The sequence below is a fragment of the Callithrix jacchus genome, chromosome 7 (assembly GCF_049354715.1).
Source record: "Callithrix jacchus isolate 240 chromosome 7, calJac240_pri, whole genome shotgun sequence".
Classification (NCBI taxonomy): domain Eukaryota; kingdom Metazoa; phylum Chordata; class Mammalia; order Primates; family Cebidae; genus Callithrix; species Callithrix jacchus.
Genome location: NC_133508.1, coordinates 119,276,931 through 119,299,838, shown reverse-complemented (window position 1 = coordinate 119,299,838; position 22,908 = coordinate 119,276,931). Strand labels below are relative to the sequence as shown.

The 22,908-nt window shown below is 37.2% G+C and overlaps 2 long non-coding RNA genes across 3 annotated transcripts in view; one reads left to right on the top strand and one right to left on the bottom strand.

Moving 5' to 3' along the window:
• LOC128928199 (uncharacterized) overlaps nt 1–22,908 on the bottom strand; it is a 101,805-nt gene that overhangs the window by 70,331 nt on the left and 8,566 nt on the right. The window lies entirely within an intron of this gene.
• LOC118143253 (uncharacterized) lies at nt 13,337–22,761 on the top strand. 2 transcript variants are annotated; one of them, XR_004727491.3, is made up of 3 exons: nt 13,337–13,675; nt 17,362–17,484; nt 21,675–22,761. It is a non-coding gene; the product is annotated as an uncharacterized LOC118143253 (long non-coding RNA). The 2 variants fall into 2 exon arrangements; XR_004727490.3 differs by lacking the exon at nt 21,675–22,761 and adding an exon at nt 17,786–18,095.

The window sequence follows — 22,908 nt, the reverse complement described above, 5'->3', positions numbered from 1 at the left end:
ATCAAAACAGAACCTCTTTAAAGCATAAATCTCACAGGACCTATAAAACAAAAATGCAATTTAAAAATCAAGAACAAACAAACAAAAACCAAGGTATACAGGCAACAAACAGCAAGATGAATGGAATGGTACCATTCTCAATACTGACCTATCTCAATACTAACACTGAATGTGAATGGCCTCAATGCTCCACTTAAAAGATACGGAATAGCAGAATGAATAAGAATTCACCAAACAACTATCTGCTGCCTTCAAGAGACTCACCCAATACATAAGGACTCACATAAACGTAAAGTAAAGGGATGGAAAATGGCATTTCATCCAAATGGACACCAAAAGCAAGCAGGGGTCACTATTTTATATCAGATGAAACCAACTTTAAAGCAACAGCTGTTAAAAAAGACAAAGAGGACATTATATAATGGTAAACGGCCTTGTCCAACAGGAAATATCACAATCCTAAACATATATGCAACTAACACTGGAGCTCACAAATTTATAAAACAATTTCCAATAGACCTAGGAAATGAGATTTACAGCAACACAATAGTGGGGGACTCCAGAACTCCACTACAGCACTAGACAGGTCAGCAAGACAGAAAGTCAACAAAGAAACAATGGATTTAAACTATAATTTGGAACAAATGGACTTAAGAGAGATAGAACATTCCATCCAACAACTGAAGAATACACGTTCTGTTCAACACCATATGGATGTTTCTCCAAAATAGACCATAAGATAGGCCACAAAATGAGCCTCAATAAACTTAAGAAAATTAAAATTATATCAAGTACTCTCTCAGACCACAGTGGAATAAAACTGGAAATCAACTCCAAAAGGGAACTCAAAACCATGCAAATGCACAGAAATGAAATAACCTGCTCCTGAATGATCATTGGGTCAAAAACAATGGAAATTTAAAAATTCATCAGAGTGAATGGTGATACAACCTATCTAAACCTCTGGGATACAGCAAAGGCGGTGCAAAGAGGAAAGTTCAAATCCCTAAATGCCTACATCAAAAAGACTGAAAGAGCAAAAACTGACATTCTAAGGTCACACCTCAAGGAACTAGAGAAACAAGAACAAACCAAAACCAAACCCAGCAGAAGAAAGGAAATAACCAAGATCAGAGCAGAACTAAATGACACTGAAACCATAAAAAAATTCAAAAGATAAATGAAACAAAACCTGGTTCTTTGAAAAGATAAATTAAACTGATAGATCATTAACAAGATTAACCAAGAAAAGAAGACAGAAAATCAAAATTACCTCAATAAGAAACGAAATGGGAAATATTACAACTGACACCACAGAAATACAAAACATGATTCGAGGCTACTATGAACACCTTTACGCACATAAACTTGAAAACCTAGAAGACATGGATAAATTCCAAGACAAATACAACCCTCCTAGCTTAAATCAGGAAGAATTAGATACCCTAAACAGACCAATAACAAGCAGTAAGATTGTAATGATAATTTAAAAATTATCCACAAAGTCCAGGACAAGACAGATTCACAGCAGAATTCTATCAGACATTCAAAGAAGAATTGGCACCAATCCTATTGACACTAATTCACAATACAGAAAAAGAGGGAACCCTCGTTAATTCATTCCATGAAGCCAGCATCACTCTAATACCAAAACTAGGAAAGAACATAACCAAAAAAGAAAACTACAGACTGATTTCCCTGATGAACATAGATGCTAAAATCCTTAACAAAATACTAGCTAACAAAATCCAACAATATATCAAAAAGATGATCCTCTTTGATGAAGTGGGTTTCATATCAGGGGTGCAGGAATGGTTTAACATATGCAAGTCAATAAATGTGATACACCACATAAACAGAATTAAAAACAAAAATCACATGATCATCTCAATAGATGGCATTCAACAAAATCTAGCATCGCTTTATGATTAAAACTCTCAGCAAAATCAGCATACAGGGATATACCTCAATGTAATAAAAAGCAATCTATGCCAAACCCACAGCCAACATAATACAAAATGGGGAAAAGTTGAAAGCATTCCTTCTGAAAACTGTAATAAGACAAAGATGTCCACTCTTACCACTCTTCTTCAACATAGTACTTGAAGTCCTAGCCAGAGCAATCAGACAAGCTATAGAAACAAAGGGCACCCAAATTGGTAAAGAAGAAGTCAAACTCACTGTTTGCTGACAGTATGATTGTTTACCTTGAATACCCTAAAGAGCCCTCCAGAAAGGTCCTAGAACTGACTGAAGAATTCGCCAAAGGCTCTTGATACAAGATTAATGTAAACAAATTGGTAGCTCTCCTATACACCAACAGCAACCAAGTGGAGAATCCAATCAAGAACTTTCACAATTGCTGAAAAAAATAAATAAAATACTTAGGAATACACTTAACCAAGGAGGCAAAATACCTCTACATGGAAAACTGCAAAACACTGCTGAAAGAAATTATAGATGACACAATCAAACAAAACACAGCCCATGCTCATGGGTGGGTAGAAAATGACCATACTGCCAAATGCAATCTACAAATTCAGTGTCATCCCATCAAAATGCCACCATCATTCTTCACAGAATTAGAAAAATGGAACAGAATAAAGAAGCCAAATACTTACAGTCCACTGATCTTCAACACAACAAACAAAAACATAAAGTGGGGAAATGACATCCTTTTCAACAAATGGTGCTGGGATAATTAGCTAGCCACATGTAGGAGGATGAAACTGGATCTTCATCTCTCACCTTATACAAAAATCAACTCAAGATGGATTAAGAACTTAAATCTAAGACCTGAAACTATAAAAGTTTTAGAAGATAACATTGGAAAAACCTTTCTAGACATTGGCTTAGACAAGAATTTCATGACCAAGAACCCAAAGCAAATGCAATAAAAACAAAGATAAATAGCTGAGATTTAATTAAACTAGAGTTTTGCACAGCAAAAGGAACAGTCAGCAGAGTAAACAGACACCCCACAGAGTGGGAAAAATTTCTTCACAATCTATACATCTAACAAAGGACTAATATCCAGAACCTAACCATGAACTCAAACAAATAAGCAAGAAAAAAAAAACTATTCCATCAAAAGTGGGCTAAGGACATGAATAGACAATCCTCAAAAGAAAATATACAAATGACCAACAAGCATATGAAACAATGCTCATCATCACTATTGATCAGGGAAATCCAAATCAAAACCACAATTCAATGTCAACGTACTCCTGCAAGAATGGCCATAATCAAAGAACCAAAAAACAGTAGATGTTAGCGTGGATGTGGTGATCAGGGAACACTTCTACACTGCTGGTGGGAATGTAAACTCACACAGCCACTAAGGAAAACAGTGCAGAAATTCCTTAAAGAGCTGAAAGTAGAACTATCATTTGATCCAGCAATCCCACTACTGGGCATCTACTAAGAGGAAAAGAAGTCATTATATGAGAAAGAAAAAGATACTTGCACATGTATGTTTATAGCAGCACAATTCACAATTCCAATAGTGGAACCAACCCAAATGTTCATCAGTCAATGAGTGGATAAAGAAACTGTGCTATACATATACAAAGAAATACTACTCAGCTGATTAATGCCATTTGCAGCGACCTGGATGAGATGAGAGACTACTTTTCTAAGTGAAGTAATTCAGGAATGGAAAATCAAACATCACATATTTTCACTGGTATGTGGGAGCTAAGCTATGAGGACACACAGGCATAAGAATGATACAATGGACTTTGGGGACTTGGGAGGCAGGGTGGGAGGGGGCAAGGGATAAAAGACTACAAATAGGGTGCAGTGTATACTGTCCAGGTGATGGGTGCATCAAAATCTCACAAATTGCCACTGAAGAACCTACTCATATAACCAGATACCACCTGTACCCCAATAACCTACGGAAAAATAAATTACTTTTAAAAAGGAACTTAAAATAGGTTTACATTTGAATAAAAAGGTACCATTTGGCTGAGTCAATAAAAGCTCTGATGAAACAATGACATATACAGGGAGAAATGGAAACTCTAAAAATTATAATAGTGACAAACATTTGTTTACTATTTCTAAGTGCTTCATATGCATTGTAAGACAAACACAATCCATTAGAGGATTACTATTTTTAAAAATACTTTAGCAACAAATTTGAAGCTTACACAAATTAGAAAATATGCTCAATGTTCCCTAGCTAGTTATTAGCATACCTGATACTTGAACCCAAAGTCCTGAGGCCAGGGTAGAGCTCTTTTTTTTTTTATTGCATTTTAGGTTTTGGGGTACATATGCAGACCATACAAGATAGTTGCATAGGTACACACATGGCAGTGTGTTTTGCTGCCTTCCTCCCCTTCACCCACATTTGGCATTTCTCCCCATGCTATCCTTCCCCAGCTCCCCCCTCTGCTGTCCCTCCCTTCTTCCCCCCAATAGATCCCAGTATGTAGTGCTCCCTTCCCTGCATCCATGTGTTCTCATTGTTCATCACAGGGTAGAGCTCTTAACCACCACGCTGTCAACATCTGGGCCAGGCACAGTAGCTCACGCCTGTAATCCCAACACCTTGGGAGGCCGAGGCGAGTTGATCACCTGAGGTCAGGAGTTTGAGATCAGACTGGCCAGCATGGTAAAACCCCATCTCTACTAAAAATACAAAAAGTAGCCAGGTGTGGTGGTGCGCACCTGTAATCCCAACACAGGAAGCTGAGACAAAAGAATCGCTTGAACCTGGGAGATGGAGGTTCAAGCGATTCAATGAGCCAAGATCACACCAGGTGACAAAGTAAGAGTCCGTCTCAAAAACAAACAGGCAAACATCTACATGGGGTAAGTGCAAATAACCCCAAAGAAATACTATAGGTGGGTGCAGCAAAAGGAAAAGAAGAAAACTCTTCTTTTATAAAATTCTAAAGACAACAATATCATTTACATCTCTTTCCAGATGTTTTCTATTTGTTGGTACAGTTAACCACAAGGCCATTCTACCACACATCTCTTCAACCAAAGTTTTCTGCCAAGAGCCATGCACCTAGCACCAGATGACCTTAGAGTCAAAGAAAATATCAGATACCAAAATAAATACAGTGTTGAAAACTGGGGAAAGAATATAAATTTTCAAATCTAATCTCCAACATAAAACTATTTCTCAAAGTTTCAAATGCCCCATGATAAAAAGACGCAATTCTATATATTAAGATATCAAAAGGTAAAATACACTATTAAGGTATAATTGAGTTCAAAGGCTATACCAAACTCCATAGCCTGTGAAACAAGAGTGGATACAAAGGTATAATATGAATCAACACACTCATTATCAGCTAAATAAAATAAAATGAATTTCTTTTATAGCAGGCCAAAAAAAGTAGCAAACTTAGCTGTATATAATTAAAAGCATAAAGAGGTTTGAATTAAAATTTTTTAATTAAAAAAATAAAAAGTTCACATGGACACAGGGAAGGGAGTACCAAACCCTGGGGTCTGTTGGGGGGATGAGGGGAGGGACAGCAGTGGGGGGGAGCTGGGGAGGGATAGCCTGGGGAGATATGCCAAATGTGGGTGAAGGGGAGGAAGGCAGCCAAACACACTGCCATGTGTGTACCTATGCAAATGTCTTGCATGTTCTGCACATGTACCCCAAAACCTAAAATGCAATAAAAAAAAGAAATAAATAAAAATTAAAAGTTAAAAAGAGGTTTGAAAGAAATAACCTATAAACACTTTTTTGCATTAAAATATAAGCAGGGTAAAGTGGTATGTCTACTAGAGAAGTAGGCCTTTTTTATTATTAACAACTCTAAACTTATAAATGATGGATATTTAAGTGACACTTAGAAAATACTGGAGCTTTCTAGTTGAGCGTGCAAATTGGTAAATTGTGTATATAATGGATGATTAGGTGAGCACAGTCAGACTCTGTGCTTGCAATCCAACCTGACATGCTTAATCATCCTATTTGTATTTCATTGAGAATGCTTTACACAGAAACACACAAATTATAAAGGTTTTGTGCTATGTATTTTCACACCTATGGTTTTTTTTTCTGATACAGACAAATAATCCCTTTGTGTGTTTTTCCTTTGAAGTTAATCTTATTTTCTATATTATTATGTTTGTCATATAAAATCCTTAGGCTGTTAGACTATGCATTTATTGTTTGCCAATTACTTTGGTTATATCTGTGTGCTCTGCATCTGATCTGGTAGCTCTGTGGAGCAGTTAGGAAGGAGATGTATTTTCTTGCCTTTTGGACATGCTGTCTGCTTTTTCCAATAATATCTTAAGTATTTCTAACATCGAGAACAAAAATCAAAATTTTATAAAGAAACTGGGTAAAGAATAGTACCTTATACACTTCTTTTTTAAGTGAAGTTTTAACTCTCACTTCCACACAGCTAATCCTTATATTTAAACTTTGCATTTCCATTTCCCTTTGCTAAGTAGCCCAGAAAGATCTTTCAATATCAGGTTTATAGATTGGGAAACTGAATTTCAATAAGGCTGTGTGTTGTTTCAAAAGTCACTGCTTCTCCATAATGTTCTGATGTATCTCATAAAACAGAAAATGGTGGCATGCTTTGCTCACTCATATAAAAGACTTAGCAGAGAGTTCAGCTCAGCCCTTCCCAAGCTTCCCACCTCCTGGGTGAACATTTCTATGTGAATGTCTCTTGTACACACAACAAAATGTCTACCTCTTCTGCCTACATCTTATCTCCTTCCAGACTTCCTCTCCCTCAACCACTCAGGAATGACTCTTCCTTTTGATAACCTCATCTGATCATCAGCAAGACTTTCCCAGTAATCCTTTAATTTGTCCCTTCTTTTGCATCATTACTTTCCACCTACCATATCTGACCCTCTAAACCTAATGTCGGATCTACTGTAAAAGAAACCCACTAACCTTGATGCTTCACATTTTGTCCTCTGCAGTCCATCAGATGCCACTCCATGTGATTCATTCAAAACTCTACCTCCATTATGTATTTGCATTTGCCCATTGTGTAACTTAAAAAAAAAATAGCCAATACAGTAACATATATCAAGGGTCTAACACAGTGCCAGATGGCATGCTAACATCAGTTACCTCAAACAAGCCTCTTAGTAATCAGAAGGGGATGTACTCTGGTTAACTCTATTTTATAGGCAGAGAAATTTAACTTTGAGACTTTGATTAATTTGCCCAAGATCACATTATTAATGAATCTAGTATTTACACACAAGAAATGTGATTCTAGAGCTCAAACTTTTAACTGCTATCCTAAATATATGCAGGAATGTTTCTTGTGAACCAGAAATGGCAGAAGAGGCCAAGTCAGAGTCACTTGGAAGTGGCAGGGGAAGAAGTGAGGACAACATGGAAAGGCCTCTTAGATCCTTCAGAGTGTGTGTTTCCAACAAGCGTAACTTGGAGAGCCATGAGTTGCTTTCTTTAAGTGTTTTTGCCTTTTGCCATCATATTTCTTTTCATTTCAATAGTGAATAGTTTCTAAAATCTGGCATGGTATCAGCAAGGTAATGGGTTTCCAAAGAAACAGCAGTTTGGCTTGTGGAAAATTGGCAAATGTTATAACTAATCAATGGAACCATGGTAGCATAAAAGAAAAATCCAGTTTGTATTCTTTCCTTGGTTGAAGAGACATTCAAACAGAATAAAGCAGACTTTTAGTGGGTTTCTTTATTGGATATTCTTCGTACACTATATTTGGTGATCATTCAAGGAAGGGACTCAATTACTTTTAATTATGGACAGAGGATAGATGTAAAAACTGCATTTTGAAATTCTACTTGGAGATGTAATTTTTATCAAAACCAAACCCCATCACACTGAATAAAAAAGGCTTTGGGGAATCCAAAGTCAGAGTAAAAACAGTATGTGCAGACTTTTTAGTTTTATACTATATCCATTTGACACCAATGGAGAAATCTGAACAGTTTTCATGTGGTTCACCCTGAGATGCTGGAATTCTGAATGAATTTTTCCACCCTCTCCACAGTTACTGCATCAAGATACTGATGGGTATGGTGAATCGGTTTAATACTGGGGTCCTGGAACTCCCCATGCAAATTCTGTCCTTGACTTGTTAGGCTTCCTCGATTGTAAGCAACAGAAATGAATTTCTGATTAACTTTAACAAAAAAGAGAATTAAATAGAGCAAATTTGGGGAGCTCAAAATGGAACTGATGCTGAGAGCCAGGTTTGGAGGCGGCTCAGCATCAAATGAAGGACCAGACAAGTTTTGGACATTGAGGCCACAGGTCCCCCTTGACCATCTCTTCCCAACATTTCATACGAATGAGTAAACTCAACGGTCTTTTTCATTCTTATAACACTTGGTTCTGGATTCTGAGTTCCCTGAAAAAAGAAAGTGATTACTTTTGTCTGGGAAACCTGTCCATCTGGGGCTAAGCGCATGCAGAAACCTTGATTTATAGCCCCAGCAAGACTACATAGAGTCAGATAGGTTATTCTCCAGAAAGAAATCAGGGCACTGTTTGGAAAGGGGAATGGTTGTTGGACAGTCAAAAAACCAAACGGTGAGTGGATAGAATAGAAGTTGTTACAGGATTGCAAGCTTATTATTCTTGGACACATTAAAAAAAATAGGTTTATTTTCTCTAGAAAAGAGAAGCCATGAAATCTAAACATTACAGATTTTCAAGTATCTGTAGAACTACCAGGAAGAGACTGACCAGTTGTTCTTCATATCTGACCAGTAGCTGAACAGATTTTAGCTAAATGAACCCTGGCTCAGTACAAGCTACAATGTAAGTAAAATCAGTTCCTCATCAGGAAAACATTCATTATAGTAAAGGGAATAAAACTGTGATCGTTGGTAAGATAAACCTTTTATCCATTACATTTTTTAATGTACATAAACCAGGAGCTTGAAGGCATGTTGGAGATTATCTAAGACAAACTTTTTAAGTTAGAAAACTGAGACTCACAGAGTTAAAATGACTCACCCAAGGTCACACATATCAAAAACAAATCTACTACCTAGATTTTCTAATTTAAAGTAACATTCACTATTCTCCATTGTTTTCTTGGACCTGATGTGTCCTGGTCAATTTAAACAAACACTAATTGAAGGTAATTTCTTGGATTTGCTTTTGATCCTATTATCTGCAGTTTTATGATCTGAGATAATTTTATTTCCCCAACATGAAAGTTTGAAAATGAAGTATTTCATTAAATTGAGCTGCCATTAATTGTAAGATGCACCAGCATTATGTTTTGATTTCCTAGTGGTGCTTTCTTGCTGCTTAGTATTTTTATTTCATACTTAGTAAAAAAAAGCTCTTTCAGTCTCATTTACACATGGATTTTTATCATTACTATTATTCACAAGTTAAAAGAAAAATATAAGCAAAATATATATGAACATAGTTTTAAAACTTCTGCACACGTAGAATCCAACTTTCCTGAGCTATGTTTCATCTTAGAGCCATAGAAAACAGTTTACACGGAGAACGATCCAAGATGGCCGATCGCTAACATCCCGGGATTGCAGCTCTCAGGGAAGGCGCGGAGAACTAGAGGACGCCACACTTTCAGACAAAGTCTGGTCGCTCACGAAGCAGAAGATCCCCCAGTGGTGGAAACACACGAGTCGCCAGCGCGACTCTCGTGGTTGGCGCAGCGATTCCGCCGACACCTCAAGGCGGCAGCACTCTGCGCAGAGTAAACGGGACCGGTTCCCCTTCTGACCGAGGTTTGGAGCCCCAGGAAGGCAGAGTCACCTACTACGGAAACAAGAAGGAAGCCAGACAGGAGAATCCTGGGCAGAAAAGCACCATCAGTTTTAACACCACTGCTCTGGCCCTGGGAACTAACAACCTGGACGTCCACTCAAGAGACCTAATCTGAAAGTTGGTAAATTCAAAGACAACAGGAGGATAAATTTACAATGACGGGAAGAAACCAGCGTAAAAAAGCTGAGAATACTCAAAGTCAGAACGCCTCTCCCTCTAAAGATGATCACAGTTCCACATCAACAATGGAACAAGGCTTGATGGAGAACGAGCGCATCCCAATGACAGAATCACTCTTCAAGGAATGGATAATAACAAACTTCGGTGAGTTAAAAGAACATGTTGTAGCCCAACGTAAAGAAACTAGGAACTTTGAAAAAAGGTTTGATGAAATCCTATTGAGAATAGACAACTTAGAGAGGAGTATGAGTGAATTAATGGAACTGAAGAGTACAATACAGGAACTCCGAGAAGTATGCACAGGTTTAAACACTCGAATTGTTCAAGCAGAAGAAGGGATATCAGAGGTCAAAGTCCAACTTAATGAAATAAAACGTGAAGAAAAGATTAGAGAAAAAAGGATAAAAAGGAATGAGCAAAGTCTCCAAGAAATGTGGGACTATGTGAAAAGACCAAATTTACATTTGATAGGTGTACCTGAATGCAACGGAGAGAATGAATCCAAGCTGGAAAATACCCTTCAGGATATTATTCAGGAAAATTTTCCTAAACTAGCAAAGCAGGTCAACACTCAACCCCAGGTAATACAGAGAACACCACAAAGATATTCCTCAAGAAGAGCAACCCCAAGGCACATAATCGTTAGATTCACCAGGGTTGAAACGAAGGAGAGGATACTAAGGGCAGCCAGAGAGAAAGGTCAGATTACCCACAAAGGCAAGCCTATCAGACTTACAGCAGATCTCTCGGCAGAAACTCTACAGGCCAGAAGAGAGTGGGGGCCAATATTCAACATCCTCAAAGAACAGAACCTTCAGCCCAGAATTTCATATCCAGCCAAACTAAGCTTCACAACTGAAGGAAAAATAAAATCTTTTATGAACAAGCAAGAACTCAGTAATTTTATTACCACCAGGCCTGCTTTACAAGAGCTTCTGAAAGAAGCATTACACACAGAAAGAAACAATCAGTATTAGCCTTTCTAAAAATACACCAAAAAGTAAAGAGCACCAACATAAAGAAGAATTTACACCAACGAATGGATAAAACAGCCAGTCAACATCAAATGGCAGTAACCCTAAATTTAAATTGACTGAATTCCCAATCAAAAAACACAGCCAAAACCCAACGGCATGTTACATCCAGACCTGTTTCACATGCAAGGATACACAAAGACTCAAAACAAAGGGATGGAGAAAGATTTACCAACCAAATGGAGAGCAAAAATAAATAATAAATAAATAAAAAGCAGGAGTAGCAATTCTTGTATCGGATAAAATAGATTTTAAAGCAACAAAGGTATAGTGGTAAAAGGATCAATGCAACAACAAGAGCTAAGGATCCTAACACCCAGATAGGAGACTTAGATTCAATGAGACAGAAAATTAATAAGGATATCAAGGACTCGAACTCAGATCCAGAACAAGTAAACTTAATAAATATTTATAGAGCTCCCCACTTCAAATACACAAAATATACATTCTTGTCAATACCACATCACACCTACCCATTAGTTTAAATGAAACATTGATTGGCCATTATTAATACCCAATTTTTTTCAAAATAAAGCAGTATTTCCATTTACTCTCCCTCTTTCTTCCTCTCCTTTACTTACTTTTTTTTCTTTCCTTCTCTCAAAAAAAAAGAAATTAACTTGTAAACCGCTAGATCCAGGTCGGCAATGTCTCTTTCATTGCTAGATTTCCTTTCTTCCCTTCCCTCCCTCCCTCCCTCCCTCCCTCCCTCCCTCCCCGCTTCCTCCCTTCCTTCCTTCCTTCATCCCTTCCTTCCTCCCTACCGTCCTTATTCCCTTCCTTCCTGTCTTCCTCCCCACCCAAAAAGAAAAAAAAAAAGAAAACAGTTTACACTATGTCAACTTCTATGCCTTCAACAGCATTGGTGATGCAGCATTCCTTCAAATTGTCCCCATGATTTCCTTTTAAGCTACTGACACCCATTCTGCAATCATATTTCTTCTTCAGATAGTCCCAGTGGTTTTTGGCTGAAATGTCAAGAGGTTGACATTGTCTAGTCATGCCCCCAAGAATAACAATTAAGCTTCCACGTGTACACAGAGTGACACCTTCCTTACTGCTGCTATCTGATAAACAGCAGTTGTAAAACTTACCAAATTCAGCCACATGCTAACTCAGCGATGTCAAAATATAAAGCAACGTGTATAAAATGAAACACAGCAAGTTTTTATTTTACTTCTTGAAATGTGTGTGAGAAAAAAGTTTCCATTTTATAATAAAATTTACTTAGCCTTTACATACAATTGCATGTGAATAAATGATATATTGTTATGGAAGTAGAGTAGTCTTCCTCTAGGTATTTCTGTTTGACATTCATGGGAAGAGGGACAGGTATTTATATTATTCTTACTCCCCAGGCTGCGCCACAGCATATGCTGATATATATACATCAACATATATATGTGTGTGTGTGTGTGTGTGTGTATATATATATATATATATCTCAGCCTCCATTGAATTAGATCAAAGAGTTCATTGATTGAAGTCCCTTTTAAAATTTTATTAAGTGAATTGAATTTTTCCTGATGAAAATGAAGACATGCCTATAACCCCATATTTTAAACATAAAATCTTAGACTTACAGGATCCTTGAACTCCTGGCTGAAGAATGCTTAGTTTAGACAGTCACACCAGACGTCATAAGGAGAGCAAAGAGAGTGTGAGAAGATGGGTAAGTCGGAGATAGGGAGAAAAATTAAATGTGAGACATGAACAAAGTACTCAATATAATTGGTGATTTGTTCATCAACAAATATATATATATATCGGCCTCCATTGAATTAGATCGAGTTGATTTTTCAATATTCTTGAAAAATTCGGATTTTTCAAAAATGAGTTTCTACTTCCTTGTTTGCTTCAAAAACTTATTTTACGGTATCACATTTAGAAATGAGCATTTTGCGGGACAGTAAATAGAATGTTTGACACACATAGAAAAATGAACCTACAGTTATGAAGACAGTTGTGCCAGCTTCCTGGAAAAACCATAACCTCATTGGTGGTTTTTTTTTGTTGTTGTTTGTTTTTTTTTTGAGATGGAGTTTCACTCTTGTTACCCAGCCTGGAGTGCAATGGCGCGATCTCGGCTCACCGCAACCTCCGCCTCCTGGGTTCAGGCAATTCTCCTGCCACAGCCTCCTGAATAAGTGGGACTACAGGCACGCGCCACCATGCCCAGCTAATTTTTTGTACTTTTAGTAGAGACGAGGTTTCACCACGTTGACCAGGATGGTCTAGATCTCTTGACCTCGTGATCCACTCGCCTCGGCCTCCCAAAGTGCTGGGATTACAGGTGTGAGCCACCGCGCCCGGCCCAACCTCATTGTTCATAGCGTGGTCCGTGAAGCAGCAGCAGCAGCAGCAGCACCTCAGAACTTGTTAGCAGCGCAGACTCCAACTCACCCCAGACCTCCAGAACCAGAATCTTCATTTGACCACTATCCCCAGGGGAGACCAACATGCATGAACGTTCCAGAAGCACTCACTTAAAAGATGGGCTATTCAGTTAAAGCTGAGTACACATTTCCCAGAAACAAAGGGTTGCTGTAACCATTTTACTGCTGTGGCTGACATACGTAGCTATTAGGCTCGGAGGCATTTCCAGTCTGACTGCTAGTTCCTGGCAGAGTTTCGATCTTCAGAGGTGAATAAGGCAAGGAAAAGAAAGAGTGGGTGACAAAGGTCACAAATCTTTACCAAGATGACTGAATCTGTAAGTAGTGGAGCAATGAAGAAGGAGAGAGGCTGAAAGCTAGAGGGAAAACTCTCACCTCAATCATCCACTCTTTTCCAGCAATCGTATTGAGTATTTTGTTCATGTCTCACAGTTAATTTTTCTCCCTGTCTCAAACTTACCCATCTTCTCACACTCTCTTTGCTCTCCTTATGAAGTCTGGTGTGATTGTCTAAACTAATTATTCTTCAGCCAGGAGTTCAAGGATCCTGTAAGTCTAAGATTATATGTTTAAAATATGGAGTTATAGACATGTCTTCATTTTTATCAGGAAAAATTCAATACACCTAATAAAATTTTTTAAAGAGACTCCAATCAATCCATCACTCAATAAAAATCACTAGCACTCTAAGTCAGTCTTTCTGGCCCACCATCTGTTTTAAAGTCATTGATATAAACTTTTTAGCTGCAAAAATTATCCTTTGAGAATGGGCTCATTGTGAAGCAACTAATGCCCCAAAACTAGTTTTGTGCTTTCATGTACTTTCCAGGAAAACAAACAAGAAAACGCGGCGATAGGGAAAAAATCGTTTGGAGGACCTCACCGAACTATATAATCCTGTTGGCCTCTCCTCCTGTCTTGCAGTCTCCCCTTCTGCATTCTCCACTTTTGTCACCTTTCACTCTGAAAGGATCATTGTTGCCATTTCTCCCTCAGCTTTATCTCCCCTGTGATCTTCCTAAAGTTTGACATAAATGTTAAAAGCTATATTGTTCTACAGTGTGTCCTTCCCTCTTTGTCTCTTTCTGTTTCAAAATCTCATTCAAGGAACAGCAAAGAAAGGTCAGGATTGGCCTTGACTGGCTATCACAATGTGCACCATCCCCTCACCCTTAGCCCGGGGGGCCCACAAAAGGGGCGGTATCCTTTCATGCCTTTGAAATCATCAAGGGAAATCAAAGAAACCACTTCCAATCCTATCTTTATAACCAGAAACCTATTGATCAGTGTAGGTAAAGGGATAGCACATCAAGGGGGAATGGCATTTAGAAAGTATGATTTGATCCATACAACTTAGTGATCACTGCAAGCTTAAATCCCATCTGAGCTAGAGTATAAATCTGTACTGGTGTCAGCTCTGAAATATCTCATTCATGAAACACAGGTAAGAAATCACCTTTAGTTGCCATTAATTATCAAACACATTTGAGTTAAGTACCTACTTCACCTATGCAGTGATCCATATGTAGGGTTGCACAATGGACAGAACAATGAAGCCACAGAAATTCAGTACTATAGGATAGCTAACATCAAGCTCAGGCCCTTCGTTTTACTTTTAAATGACTGGGAAATTTGGTCCCAAACACTTAGCTCCTCTGAGACTTAGCTTATCTAAAAAATGAGAGTAGGATAAACTGCTTTCAAACAATACAGGTTTAAGTTTGAAATCCTGAACTCTGGAATCAGAGAGAATTGAATTCAAATTCAAACTCTGACATTCACCAACTCATGATCTTAATCACGTTACCCAACTCCTCCAAGCCTCAGGTTTTTCATTTATAAAATGGGGAGACTAATTGTGCCAATCTTAACAGGCACATATAAACGTGATGAAATTCAATAATTTGATCAGAATTACAAGAGTAGTTAGTTCCTAATTATTAAAAATATTTTAATTTACTCAGATCTCTTTTCCCTACTTAGAAGGGTTATTGTGAATATCAACTGAAATATGTCAAAAACTGTACATAAGTATACAGATATAAGTGGAAATTATTCACATTATTTCACCATTCTTACTTTTAGAGATATTAAATTAGAAAAAATCTCTATCATAATACTATTATTACAAGTATCAGATTGAGTGATATATATTTAAAAGTAAAGGGAAAAACCCTTAGATCTGGCAAAATGATTGTACACAGGAGATTTAAAATCTAAAAATCAATATCTAACCAGAAACTACCATTGAAAAATGAAAATGACTAGTATGGTTAATAATGTTGACCCCCAAAAAATTGCTGTTAACTGAGACAGGACTTATTTTCCATTTCCAATAGTAGTAAGATGAATCAGATTATTTTCATTGGGCATAGATTTAAATCAGAACTGGTAAAATAGCTCAAAACCAAATGGATATTCTCTTAATTCTGGGAAAGCTAAAAGTAATGATTAACAATGAGCGAAAAAATAACTGAAGAAATGTCATATTTTACCATTTTTATCCATTTTTCCCCTAATATTTGAGTTTCTTTCTTCCACAATTCTTATTTTTTTCTTTTCAAATATTTTTAGGTAGTCCACACACAAAAAGGTCTAGCTATTTAGAAAACATAAAACACTTGTATGAAATTGTTGACACCCACAAATTTCCAATTTGTGGGATTTGGAAATGATTTACAGCTATTTAAACCACCTCCTTTATTACTAAAATTTTACAAAGCATTTCATTAAAAATAGAACCTTATCAAGACAGTTAAAAGTCATAATTTCTTTTTTTCATTCAATTTTATATACTTGAAGGTCCTGTTGACAAAGCATGATAAAAATGAGAATTGGTAAAAGTCATACTTAAGTTTTTTTTTAAACCACTGAGGTACTCCTTCACAAAAATGATGTTGACCTGTTAGTTCTATCTTCTTTTCTCTGTGGGTATGACTCCATTTTGCAGAGAAGATATACATATTGGCATGTATTGAAATAGTCTGAATCAAATTATCATCTAGTTGAGATGGGGATGTAGCAAGGGGATGTCTCCATGACTCAAAATTCCTCAGAGAGGATCCGCAGTGTCAAACTTGTGATATGGTGTCAAGATGAAATATGCTTTGAATTTTATTAATAGTATGGAGTATATTTCACTGCTCATTCAAGTGTCATGCTAGAACTAGGTGAATGTTGCCAATAGAAGCAAATGGAGATCAACACTTTTTTAACATTCTTGCTACCAAGTGCCTATAAAATGTTTATACCTATAATTGTGTCAAATTATGCTAATTGAATACTGAAAAGACACTAGTAAGTTGAAGTATTCAAAAATTATATTTCTCAGAATCTCATGGGGCTCTTCAAGTTAGGCACTTGTGGGACCTTTTTCCCTCTACCAAGTACTGTCAAAGTACAATGTCTTAAAGTATCATCTCAGTCGTAATTTAATTTTGTAAAGTTAAGTGCCAAGAAAGCAAACTCATTTAAATTCTTGATTGTACATATATAAGGTATTAAGGGTTTTACTTTCCAGTAGTGTTTCTTTTTCAGTGCAGTTGTACTAACCTCAGCAAGAAATACTTATTTTATATAAAGTTTGTGTTAATTGTAAAGAGACTTCAAGCACAGTTTAGGACCTTTAAGAACCTCAGCCGCTGGCAGATGTAACAATAAATCAGGTATGATTGTGAGTCAGGAAGAAAATGAAATAAAATATTGGTTCCTAGGAGAAATTTGTTTTCCCCAACTCCTTCTCTCAGGTCAAAATAAATAGGGATTTTTCTGAATGTCATTACAGAAGAATATACCTTCAATGACTTCTCAATTTTATGGAGAATATTCTACTTTCAGAAATATAGATAACAATCCTTGAGATTCCAAATTCTGACCATATTCTATTAAAATCATTTTTCCACTTTTCTGCTAAACTGTATTTAATCCTTTGTGTCAATGTGCTGGGGAAGATAGTAAAGATATATCTGAACTTTGCCTTAAACTTCTTTAATCTTTTTTTAAGCTCTCATTCATGTAATACAGCTTCAGCAATCTGATTTCAACACCCCGTCATCTCCTGGGGGAAAAAATGCTAAGATTTCCAAGTTCAGAGACCAGTGTGAAACTGGTTCTCCTCAACTAAAAGGTATTTAATTCTAACTGCAAATTCTCTCTCCACAGTGCCTCCTGGAGGCCTTTCAAGTCTTTTGAATTCCAGTGGTAGTAAAGAGGTCTTTTGTAGCGGCCAAAGTGTTCCTAGTGCTGAGGGGATTGGGAATGGCATTTGGCACAGGTGACCACAGAGAATTTTTATACGGTGTAGAAAACATCAACCCTCTTACAAGGTAGCACAGGCCGCCAAGAATACGTTTGCCCAAAACCTTTGTTCTCTGCACTAGTTACAAGCACAACTTAGCAGCCAATTTAAAGTGCTGTTTCACTTTCAGGGCCAGCCCTTAACGATGTGGGATTCAGTTATGGAAGAAACCAACTGATACTGCAAGTTCTGCCATATTCCCTTCGCTTTTCTACAGCACACATGGAAGAAGAAATCTCTCCAGAAATGTCTGCTTGCAGGCCTAAGAGTCTATTCTTGGCCCATGTCCCTTCTCACCCAATTCCAAGAGTACTCTCCAGTGTGAAGTAGTTCTGAACTACTTTGCCTGTAAACAAGGAACCCAACTGTTTTTGACCAGTCATCATGTTTCCATTCAATGTCCTTTACCCCAGTTAAAATGAAAGTCACTTTATCTCATGTCCCTTTGGTATACTTCTGATATTTTTGCACAACAGATAACTGATATATTTCAGTAGCAGTGATATTCCCATGCCTAAGGCTATCTGCTGGCAGATGGGAAACAAGTCAGAGTTCTCTAGGCCTGAACTGACAATTAAAACATGTAGCCCAGATTGGTGATGATTACTGTCTACCAGTTATCCAAAGGCTTTGTGACCTGAGCTGATAGTGACAGTCCATTCCATGGCAACAAAACAAAATCAGAATTTAAGTGAATACTTAATAAACATCCTTTCATTTATGAACAGCTTTAGCAATTGCTTCCTTGTAACAGAGAGAGCAAGAGAGAGAGTGAGAGATTGTACTCTACTAAGTACCATATGGCAAAAATGGTGGAATGTTTTTTTTAAACCTTAGCCTTCCAGAGCAAAAATATAAATGATTACCACTATTATAAACAAGCTACTTAATTACACAACTGATGTACCTTACACAGAAGCTAAATTTTTTTTAAAATGCTGTATTTAAAAGAAAAAAGTCATCAGGACACTCAATATCTTAATGATATCTTAATGCAGGTTAGGTTCCCTTTGCCTGGAACTATGCTAGAAAGTGAAGGAGCCCACTGGGTTGCTATTCCTACAGCTCCTACAGCTGGAAAGAAGAAAGCAACTGATTTAGCCAACCTCGCCCTTAGCGCGTCTTTCCCTTTTGGACTCTGTAATCTGTTGTAGAAAAAGGAATTTTGTTGTTCATCGCACTTCAGGTCACTGCCAGTTTTAAAGGATCAACTTATCTGACAGGCATTTTGACACCTTCCTATATTTCTTAGCAAAGACCAGGCAACAAAGTGAAAATGAACATATAGGAAATTATTGAAATTATGTTAACAGATGGCTCATTTGGACTGTGAACTCAACTTTCAGAGGCATGATCTCTACAACTACAGCAGAAAGTAAGAATATGCTAAAAAATAATAATGATAATAAAATAAATAAATGTTGATGGGGTATCTTATGGATACCAAAGGTGGAACAATTTGAGAAAACAAGAATTAAATAGCATTGGATTATAACATAAAGCATAAAATAAATATATGTGCATCCATATTACTAAAAATAAATGTTGACTAAATAAGAAATAAACTAATACATGGAAGAAGAAAAATCCTTCATGCAGAAGCATTCCAAATAATGTATGTAGGTAATGTAGATACATCCCTATCAACAAAATAAGAGTATAACTCTGCACTCCACAAGGGTGGGCTGCTTATTGTGAGTCTTTTCAAAGGTACAATATGAAAAGGTAGAAAGAAGAGAAAGGTTGCAGTGTAGAAACAAGAAATACTACCTCACCCAGGTCATCAAGGTCAATACCAACAGCGATAAATCATGTTGATACTATTTTCCTCTACGTTATATAAGGAAAATGGCACTTTACCTCTGTGATCACCTTCCCCAAAACCCATAACTCCAGTCTAGGCTTGAGAAAAACACCAGACAAAATCCACATGAAGGGCATTTTATAAAATGCCTGACCACTGTTCTTTAAAACTGTCAAGGTCATCAAAAACAAGCAAACTGAGAAGCTCTCACAGTCAAGAGGGGCCTAAAGAGACATCACTACTAAATGCAATATGAAATCCTGGAACCAAAAAAAAAATTAGATAAAACTAAGGAAATCTAAAGGAAGCATGGACTTGAGTTAAAAATAGCATTTCAGTACCTGATCATTAGGTGCTATACTAATATAAATGTAATAATAGGGGAAAAAGTAAATGTAGAGCATACAGGAACTCTGTAATAGCCTCATATTCTTCTGTAAATCAAAAATCATTTAAAAAATTTAATCTCTACAACCCATGAAATTTGTCAGCAGTTTCCTTCCATCATAATCCTAGCTCTATCTACCTAAGCCAGATTGCTTTCCATCACAGACTCATGTTCATATACACACTTACATATATAGGTATCATGTTATCACAGTCGTTAAGACCTTCACCATATTTCTTATTTTCCTGTCCCTTTCGAATTTAGGCATAACCTTACTACTTGCTCTGTCCAGTGAAATGTGAGAGGAAGTAAAATGCATCCCTTTCATCTGCAAGATTTAAAAACTAGTGCCAAATTCGCCACATTCCCTTCTTCTGGCCACATGGTTGAAATCAAACCTTTGTAGTCTGGGTCTCTGAGTAACTACAATGAGCCGAGCTCTATGGTGCCCTGCTTTGGAAGAGGAATAAACTTTCGTGTATTTAACCAATGAGAATTAGAGACTGTCACTACTGCATAACTTGATGGACTCTCCTAGCAGATACATATATGTATGTGTTATCAGTGGGAAGCAGAGCAAGTCTCAAAAAATCACAGCATAAAGTTAATTACTTAGGGGATGCAATGTGCTTATATTAGGGGAGTAAAATAAGCATTTTAGGCAGAACTAGAAAGGAAATAGTGAGAGGTCTTTTACATGATTGGTTAACTGCCAGTTTAGAATTGTTAAACCTTTTTAACGATTCTCTTAGATTATAGCTACAGAGAGTTGTCTGCACTTGTGAATAGGAAAACCCATTCTGTTGTAGTTGGTATTGGATTTTGCAGGTAGCTTTAGGGTTAAATTCATCGTGTCTGGAGAGAATTTGGGAGCTTGCGCTCTTCTCAACTGACCTTTAACAATGGCTTTCTTTTCATGAATGAGAAAAGACAAGTAAAATGGCTAATATTTTTAAAAGAAATAATATTTTTCACAAAAAAGAAAAAATCTTGAAAACACATCAGCAATAAAGCTATGCAAAGACTCATTTTTTTATAACACAATTTTAAGAGGAAAAACAATCTTTTACGATCCTTATAAACAGGTTAGTTAGATATTCCTTCCACACTGATGTACATTAAAAAACATAAAAATTGTTGTAGAGAAATAGACTAATGATCCCCTGGAGAATGTATAAAACCACCATAATGCACTTGATAGTGCAGTACTCTGGGGTATCAGGAAAGGATAATTCCTTCATTTTCCTTCTCAGAGCTCTGTTTCTGCAGGAAGCATTAGGATTTTAAAACTTCAGGGCCCTGAACCAGACTCCAGTCATGGCCATATGTTTCCACCTTCAATGATGTCTTCTGGCACTAAGTTCCAAAATCAGAATTTATGTTATTTAAAATATATTTGCCAAGTTACAGGCATTCAGTAAGCACACAAACATCACTGGGCCTCAGGAGTTCAGTCACTGTCATGCAAACTGCACTGCCCTAAAATTAGGAAAAAGAATTTGCCATATTACTTAGTCAAAGACCATTCTGAAAGACTTAATTTTTAATTAAAATAGCTCCTCCTAAAGTCTGAATCAAAAGGTACCATGGCCAAATGGTATTTTTTTCTCTCCCAAAATCCATTTAAGATTGAATGCATAACAACCAGGAATCCCACTGAGCTCATCTCTTCTTTTGAAAACTGCCATGTATACTTTAAATAGTCAGGTTGTTGATGCTATGGTGGGGTTTATAATCTTCAACAACACACTTCTCCTTATTACTTACAGAAAAATCATTTCCACAATGACTCACTGACAGTTCTCCCTCTAATCATCATTTCTACAGCATTTAGGGACGGGATCCGTGATGTCCTCTCCCCAGATGCCAACAGAATGACAAAGCAGCAGCCACGTGAGCTGATAAAGTCACAAAAGAGGGCTTGACTACAGAGAATATGCTGAGGGCAGCCATCACAGGCTGGCACAATTAGACTTCCACGCAGCACAGAGAGTGACAGCACAAACATGGCGTATCAACAGCACGGGGTCACCCCGAGAAGGAATTATCAATGAGGAAATACTACAGGCTGTAGATTTATATACCTCTCCTCTGAAATTTTCATAATGCAGATCGATGATTATGTTAGTCTTTGAGATTCAGGCAGAGCAAGGAAGCAAATATCTTGCTCTTCATTGTCTCTTCAATATTGGTATTATCCGAACCCTGTCACACTTTCTTGTGTTTAAAAAATAATAATCAGAGTACCCCAGACAGATTACTGGGGTTGAGTTTAGAGTTGGTAAAATTTAATGTTTTTTTAAAAGCATTTAAAAATACTCTATGCTTTTGAAAACTGATGACTAATTTTATATGTCAATTTCACTGAGCCACTGGATGCCCAGATAGTTGATCAAATACTATTCTGGGTGTTTCTGTGAGAGTGTTTTTGGATGAAATTAACCTTTATATTACTAGACTGGGTAAAGCAGATTGCCATCCATAATGTGGGTGGGCCTCATCCAATCAGTTGAAAGCCTGAATAAAACAAAAAGGCTGAAATTCCCCCAATTAACAGAGAAGTCTTCCTCCCTGATTGCCTTTAAACTGGGACATTGGCTTTTTTTTCTTGCCTCTCGGCTCAAACAAAAACATCAGCTCTTCCTGAGTCTTGAGTCTGCCATCCTGCAGACTACAGCTACCCCATCAGCTCTCCTGGTTCTCAGGCCTTCAGTCTAAGACAGGAACTAAGCCACTGGCTCCCATAGGTCCACAGCTTGCTGACTTATCCTGCAGACTTTGAGACTTGTCAACTTCTGCAATCACATGAGTCAATTCTTACCATAAATCTCTTTGTGTATATCTCTTATTTATTTTGTTTCTCCGGAGAACACTGACTAATACAGATGCCTTTGCTTAGGAAAAGGTTATGGCTCTCCCCATCTCATAGATTTAGTGGGTAGTGTATGCCTGTACAGTGGACAAAATCTTGTTTCACTAAGTTGGCCAATCAATCCAGAAAAACAACCATTAAACACTTGGTTTTGTTGAATGGAGTGGTCAGTTTAAAAGTCAAACAAGC